The sequence below is a fragment of the Haliaeetus leucocephalus genome, unplaced genomic scaffold (assembly GCF_000737465.1).
Source record: "Haliaeetus leucocephalus isolate CR32 unplaced genomic scaffold, Haliaeetus_leucocephalus-4.0 Scaffold1007, whole genome shotgun sequence".
Lineage (NCBI taxonomy): Eukaryota > Metazoa > Chordata > Aves > Accipitriformes > Accipitridae > Haliaeetus > Haliaeetus leucocephalus.
This window is the reverse complement of record NW_010973443.1, coordinates 1,086,440-1,094,604: the sequence shown is the minus strand read 5'-3', so window position 1 is coordinate 1,094,604 and position 8,165 is coordinate 1,086,440.

Sequence of the window (8,165 nt, the reverse complement as noted above, 5' to 3'; positions counted from 1 at the left end):
ACTCTGCACACTGAAATTTAACAAGTGAAAGTACTGAGAGCTGGTTCAAAGATTAGCAATTTCCTATGGTTCTATAAAGAAGTCACTCACCTATACTGCTGACTTACTATATATTAGATAATTCAGTCTTCTGCTTTAATGAGTGATTTGTTTTAGACTATTAATTTCCAACAATTTGTTATATGCACTTCATTCACTTTTATACAGCTACAAAACCATGACATAAACCAGAACACAATCCACCATGCAACATGACCTTCTGTAAATACTATAATAGAATACATCAAATATACATCAAATATGAAACTAGTTTAGAAACTAGCTTACAAGCACTGAAGTTGGAATGTCTATGCCATACAACTTTTTTGTGGTGGTAGAAGGAAAAATCATCCTAAACCAAAACTGAATGGAATGGCTAGTTTAGCATTGTTGTTCCAGATGTTATACTGCATCCGTTGCTGGTAAGCCATGGCAGTCTTCACATGAGTAGGAATCCAACACTGCATGGACATTGGAAATAGTTTGACATTAGAAACTGCAAAGGACACAAGATCAAGAGAAAGACCATGTCAGACCAAGGTCCAATTTTACTTAAATATCACCCCATCTGCCCATACGGGTTACAGCAGCAGCACCTCTCTATTTCCTACTGATCAGATATTGCCCAATAGTCCTTTTGACACAACAATTTTGCAATGAGTGAGAAGACAGTGAAAGACCCAATCTACTACCCCCATGCTGTAATCACCTTCATATCATACCACAGAAATACAAGCCTACTTCTAAGCTTTGTATTGCACTCAGAACACACTATACAGTACATCATTTTGGCAGTGATCTACTGCTTTTCAGTGCCTTTCCAGAATGGATGTGTCACCAGTCTCAGTTCCTTCAGATGTCAGTATTTTGCCAACACCCCAGTGACTCCCACGGAGGGTCTGGAAAGGTTTAGAGATCCTCTAGCCTTCATATTCATTTATATGCAGTGATGCAAGAGTGAGAGCAACACATTTAGGGCTGCAGTATGCTAAAGAAGGGGACATGTGATACTACATTTTTTCACAGGGACCCTGTTGTTAGCATTCAGCAATGGTCTGGTGTGGAAAGGATTAGCTTTATTCAGATGAGTCTGACTGGCTGTAACAGAATTTGGTGAATAAGAGATTTCCTTTGCTCAAGTTTCTATTTGCACATTTATTTGGGATTTTTATAATGTTACTTACTCTACTGTTGCTCATACCCTTCAAAAAAGGGAGGAAACCAACAAAATTTCAAGTTTGAATGAAGGCAGTGATGATCAGCAGTCTTCTTCCATCCCTAATGGCTCAGGGGAAAGTATTTTTTTCTCTCAGATGTGGATCTCTTCACAATTGCCCATACCACTAAGGGACCAAAGGAGCTTAATGGGGAGCAGAATATAGTTACTCTTTAATAGAGTAGCCCTTCTAAGCGCTGCACTAAGAGATAAGCTAAGTTTTAGCTCTAATGTGCATGTTTTGTGTGTTGCATTAGCTTAATGACTGAGCTCAGGAGGTAATTTCATCATGATTGTGGCAGTCCTTGGAATGCTGCCTCATCTGAAAAGCAGTTAATTGGAATAAAAACTTTTTCTGCTGCCACAATTGAAAACAGCAGAAATATCTGGGATTCAGAGTCCAGAATTCAGTTTTCTCCTGTCCTAGGAAGAACATTTTTAACTGAAGACTATAGAACTTCTTGCAAAGAGTTTAAGAGGTTTTATACCTTATCTCAAGCATATTAACTAAGTTGAGCTTAGCACAAATGTGATTTTATTTTGAAACCAAACATATCTGGCCTAATTAGAAACCTTAAAAATAGGCACATTTTTACAGAAGGTGAAACTTCTTATAGGACATGGATGCAACAACTTTTTAGTACATTGTACATGCTCAGCTATACTCTTATAGATGGTATATAATTTAATATTTGCTGCATGCTCCAGAAACTGCCAAATGTTTTCCATAACCCCTCTTTTTATTAAAATATTCCAGATATATCAGTACTGCACTAAATCCTGTGCTGCTGTTTGGCATGAACTGTATCTTCAGACTGTTCTGCAGAGTTAAACTGTGCCAAGACTGAAGTATTGATTGCTACTTATTGTACACTGCATACTAAAAATCCTATCTCTGTGTCCTGGCCAGCCATATATATATATCTCCCTGGAGAAATCAATTCTGCATTTTAACAGTCCTGTCCTAATGGAACAAGGCACTAACAAGTACCTTTCATAATTTTGTGAGATGAAGAAATTGATCCAGCTGAGCCATTAGCATATGCACAGTAAGCAAAAGCAACCAGCTACCACATCTTCAGTTTAGCTCATGGCACTGGGACATGGGTGTCTCACCTGGGCTAGAGGCTACAACCAAGAGAAAGGGAGAAGCTGAAACAAGCAGAGGCCAAAACTTCTCCGCAGTCCTATATGAAGGACAGACTTTATATTGTGGTGTTCACGCCACATTTTTGTATAATCTTTTATCCTATACTTTAGCATACACTGACTCTTTTTTTCCAGATAGTCATCATTCTAACTGAGCAAGCTTTCAGGGACAATTCAAAAGAAGAATTACTGCACACTAAAATCTATAATTATACGTATGTGCTTATGGGAAGACTGACTCATGAATCTGGAAATAAAGAGACCTTACTGTTAGATCACCCTGTCCTATTAAGCTTAAGACTAAAAGTTGTTATCTCAGTTTAATTTCACCCTGAACATTAACATTCCCCATCTAGTTGTCTGGAGATGCATCCATTTTGGAGGCACTACTGACATACTTGTATTTTGTCAGAAGTCTGAGGGAGAAAAGTTGTAAGTTGGAGTGTGGAAAAAATGTAGAATGATAGAGGGTTCCTTTTCAAGTATGTCACGGCAAATTGACTACATTTTTTAAGCAGCTCACAGTGACTTGTAGAGCTAGTTACTTTTCTTCACTAATTACCAAGAAATGATACATTTGGGTAGCTCAAATGTTCACTTGCAGTGAACTGGTGACTGAGTGAATGGTACTCAGTACCATTTTTAGCTCTGTTTACTGAGGAAACGAAGCCTACTCTGTAGCATTTGGATGTCTATCTGTCTGTCCCAGTAATACTTGGCTGACTTCCATCAAATCTGACACTTAGTAGAGGGTTTAATAGATAATAGGAGACAATTCAATTGCTCAGACAAGCATCTAAAGTTATTTTAGATGTCCACATGCATCCTCCATCTGCTGTTCCAGAGAGATGCAGGTCTTCAATATATTTTGTATCTTAGCTCCAGTCCCATGTGGAAGTCTCTAAGGCAGCACGCCACCTTTAGGCAATGACATAAATGTCTAGGCAACTGAATCCTGCCCTAAATTCCAACAAGTTTTGTGAAACTCCATTGCCTGCTTAGTTAATGGCCACAGCATAAAACTTAACATTTATCCATCGTCTTTAAAGTGGCAGTTCACATCTGGCTACAGCCAGGTACTGCCTCTTTCAAACTGTTAAATGTGGGTGTGGAAGCTCCTGGAGATACTGTGAAGAGTCTTAAGACTAAGTAGAGACGGAACTGCAAGAATGACAGGGCTCTCACAGAAGACATGCTGGTGAGGTCAAGGCTGGAAGTCTGATATGGACTTAAAGAAAATCAGACTTCCTTATTTCCACTGTTTCCCCTGGTTTTTGTATAATAAACTGCTTATATTGCTGCTCACTAATCTCTCCAGACACAAATAACCCCAAAGGCCCTGATTCATTTGCAGACTTTGCAAATCATCTTTCCTTGCAGCTCACCAGTAATGGTACTCCTAAGGCAGACCCAAGGCATGGCTGCAGAAGAAGCCCCTGCAGGGGTGTTCCTGCTCCCTGGACTTTGATCAGGGCTATTGTACACAGAGCGAGTTCTGAGGAACACATCTCTCTCTCAGATGTTTACTGTAATGCAGTAGTATATTTGCCAAATTTAAACTGAATTAATATTCAAGGACTAATTAAACCCATTGTTCTGACTGCCTTGTTCTAATAATGCATAGATTAATTCCTAGCCAGTAAAATACTAAATTTTTAGATCCCATTGTGATCAATCGGCCATACCCCAAGATAAACAGACCCTAGAGCTTTGTTGAATACTTCTGGCCTGAGTGTTGAATACTTCTGAGTGAGGAAAGGTCTGGGTTTAGCCTACAGTAAGCATCTCATTTGTACATTACTGCGTCAGCCATATGCATTGTGATAACTTTGTCTACAAAATTTACTGTCCCTAAAACTTACTAAATCCCCAACTTTTCTTTTTAAATTAGAAGCTTAGTGTATTTTAATTTTTTTGCTATGTACTCTGAGGTTCCCTAGAATTCATTGGAGAACCAGTGAGACTGAACAGCTTTGTAAGCAACCCTGATAAAAAGGGTGGAAATGAGGACAGGAAACATCAAAACGATCACTCTGAGAGAAACGAGATAAAAGTGTAACTTAGTGTGGACCTATGATCCTGTTCCACCCTGAAGTCTTGTACTGGGTCCCCTGGAAATAACAACAGCACTCTATCCAAATTCAGAGCCTAACATAAGGCTCCAAGTGACTGCCATTTATCACAAGAACAATCAAGAACTTAGACTGTATGAGATCTTCCCATCTTATGACCCTCTTGTTTCTTCTTCGCAGCATCTCAGAGCAGGAGAACCACAGGTGCATTAACACACCGCTATTTTAACAGATGGGATCTTGGAGTGCCCATTTGGGCTCAGTGGGCAGGTATCACTCTATCACTCAGCAGCATTTTGCCTCCAGTCATCTGCCAGCCGTGGATGGACAGGCAGGGCAAGGCTGTAGGCCCTAATCTCCTAAGACACTGCAGAAAGGTCCCAGAGCTCATCTGTCAAAGCAGAGAGCGTTAAGTACCTTCTGCATGTTCTGGTGGTCTACTGGCAATGGATGTAGAAGTGCCACATTATCCTTATTATTTGGTGCTTACAACACTGGTAAATGAAATGAAATCATAACAATATACTCTTGTTCTTTTTGCATTTGGAAAACTTTGAATGCTTTTCTACATGTGGCTGCTTAAAATTGCAAATTTACAAAATTGTTTGTCATGGTATATTTGACTGATAAGAAAAAAAAAGTGCCTGTCAAGTTGTGTAATAGAAACGCTTTCAATGGTTCTTGCTATCTGCAGTTTGCAGTTCTCTCTGGCATTACTGATGTCTGGTACCTCGCTTTCAAAGCCCCAGTGCATTAAATCATTTTGTAAATTAAAAGAAATGTGCTATCTCCAGCAGACAAAGAGTGGATAGGAGATCTTCCAGCCTAACACCAAGCCTTCAAAAAGCTTTTGAAATCTCATTACTCAAGTATCTAATGGACAGAGTAACAGTGGTGTTTATTGTTTACTATGCATTGTATAAGTGACATACATCAACACTCACTGTGTTGGTAAATGGGGTGGATAATCTGCCAGCTTTGATTCCCATCAATACAATTTTCCATAAATGTAGGAAATTAATGTTTACATATTACAAAAAAAAAAAAAAAGGAAATGCACTTTAAGAGGACTGCCATAATGTATATTGTAGTATATTTAAAGTGTGACCAGAAAGACTCATTACAACCACTTCACTTTATCCATTACCTAAAGTAACATAAAACATATTTATAGCAATTCCAACTTTTCCCTCATGTCTTTCTCAAAAATCCAAAGCCATTTAAGCATGACCAAAGTTTGGATTCATTAATGTCTAATGAAGCACAAGTTCCAGTTGTAGCCTTATGCAAATCAGGGTGCTGAAAATCACTTTCTCCCTCACTCTTCCTTCCTCCTTCCCTTCTTCTCTCTCCCTAAATGAGGTCTGCATTCACACTAATCTTTTCTTGACTACAGTCACCGATACAATCTTTCTCCTGCAAACCTCTCCATCCTAAAGAAAAAAATGCAGAACTTAAGGCTACCTCACTTAAGCTTTGACTTAAATTATATATGGATTCAAATATTACAGCACATACACAATTATAACCTCCTAAGTTATATTTTCTTACCAAGTCAGGTTAAAAATCACTTCAGGAAAAATTCTGCCCATTCCTGAATTAACACAGCTGCATTTAGCAAAATATACTAACCAAGATAAAACTGCATATTCCATAAATGTCTAGACAGGGATATTCTGGAAAGAGCAATGAAAGTATTTTCAAAAGTACACTATACTCATCTAACTCTGTCCTACCAAGCCAGTGGTCGTTTGACAAATGATCCCAACAGGGCAAAGAGCATTGTTGAACTCTCCCAACTATCTTCTGACTGTCTTCTGCAGTGTTCTGACTGCAGAACTTAGTTTAAATCATTGCCAAAAAAAAAAAAAATACTGACCATCATCCAAACTTGTGCAGACACTTGGCCCTGCCACAACTTTACATCAATCCCTTTTATTTGTGTTTTATGTGTCTTGGGAAGCGTGCGAGAGCCTGCTCTCTGCTATGCACCCACCCTACCTCAAAAAGCCACATGACCCATCGCTCAGGGCTGCCTACTGATAGTCAGGCTCAGGGAAAGGAACCTGTGAGCCTACATAGAGCTGTGCGTTTCAGACCCGGAGACCTTCTATACAGAGCAGATGGGATCAGCATGGGATGAGGAAACTAACTCAATGCTGTGACTGTAGGGAACTACTAAGAGATGCAACTTTTGGCTCAGCTCTGAAGGGAGAACCAACACGTCTATTTGCTATGTCTGTTCAGAGTGAAGGGGCTCTCACTGTGCAAGAATACAGAGAGTGTTTACAATTACTGGCTAGTAATTATTAGACAAAATTTAATTAAAAAATCCCAATTCATAAAACTCATAACACGTTGTGGAGTTGTTTTCTGTTAGGACTTTAGCTGAAGCATATTGAAGTTTCTATTGGGAAGTTGCCTCGTGAGCTGGTAGTGGTGTGGTAAAGCCCAGCTCTCTGCAGTGCATGGTACCCCAGTGCAGGACTGCTCCACCACGACTTCCAGATTTTCTGTCCTGGAAGCAGCAACCTGAGAGCCTCAAACCCTTTGGAGCCCCAATTCAATCTGAGATGAACTTTTGGATCCATGGAAGACCTCATTCTGAGACTACGCCAAGTCTGGAGCACCATCATTTCCACATTTCTTCAGCAAATGTTTTTGCATGCCTACCTCTTGAGGAGGTATGTACCACCGGAAAAATACCATGTTGTTGGTATTTGCTATGTAATTTTTTAATTCTTAGAGAATTTCTTCTAGAAATTTTGACAAATTGGATTTAATTTCAAACTGGAACAAAACTAAATGTCAAAATAATGACATGTTTCTCTGAAGCACACTTTGCTGGGTTTGCCAGCTCTGATCTTCCAACTGTATGTCCATCATTTATCTTCCAACACAGAATCAGCCTGTTTTGAAAGTCCCAAATACACATGCCGAGCAATTCAAGTTGCCTGAACAAAGAGATGGATGAAGAGCTGGACACAATGTGTACATGGGAGCAGGCACAGCACCATGACTTGTGAGCTGTATTATCCTGCAGTCACAATGTGACAAGCAGGTTTCGTGGGCAGATTGCACTTTACTTTGGGAAGTAGTTTGTACAGTCTGGTTTGCATCTTTCTTTGGGACTAACCAAAAGAAGATGGAGAACTGCCTTTGAAAGGCAGACACATTGATTTTTCATACTCTTCAGGTGTCAGGTTTTTAGCTCAACAGGGGATTTAATTGACTTTAAACATCCAAAGATTAATTCCCTTTGTTTACACTCTCCTTCACATCCAGCTCTTGCAACACTTCATTCTTCTTACATGTTTTTGAAATTCATATGCGTTCTTACTGGGAACAGAATGATCTTAAATTCCTACGTGACTGGGTGGCTCTCCAGGATGTCTTTATGAGTAATGAATTTTTCTCACTCCCTCAAATCTTCATCATTAAGACCATTTTTTCCCCGAGGAGATGTCCTTGCACATTCAAAAATTGCACAACGTTCTTCCCATGTACTTTGTGGCAGATGCAGCTGAGTTCCAAACACCTGTGGAGACTCAGCTACTTTGTGAGTTGGTATCAGCCATTAGTTGGTAAGCAATAAGAATAACATCTGCTCATGAAACTGCCCTCTTATTTCTCCTCCTTTTCTTCCCCTTCTCATTCTACAAAGTTTATGGGGGGGGGGGGGGTGTGGT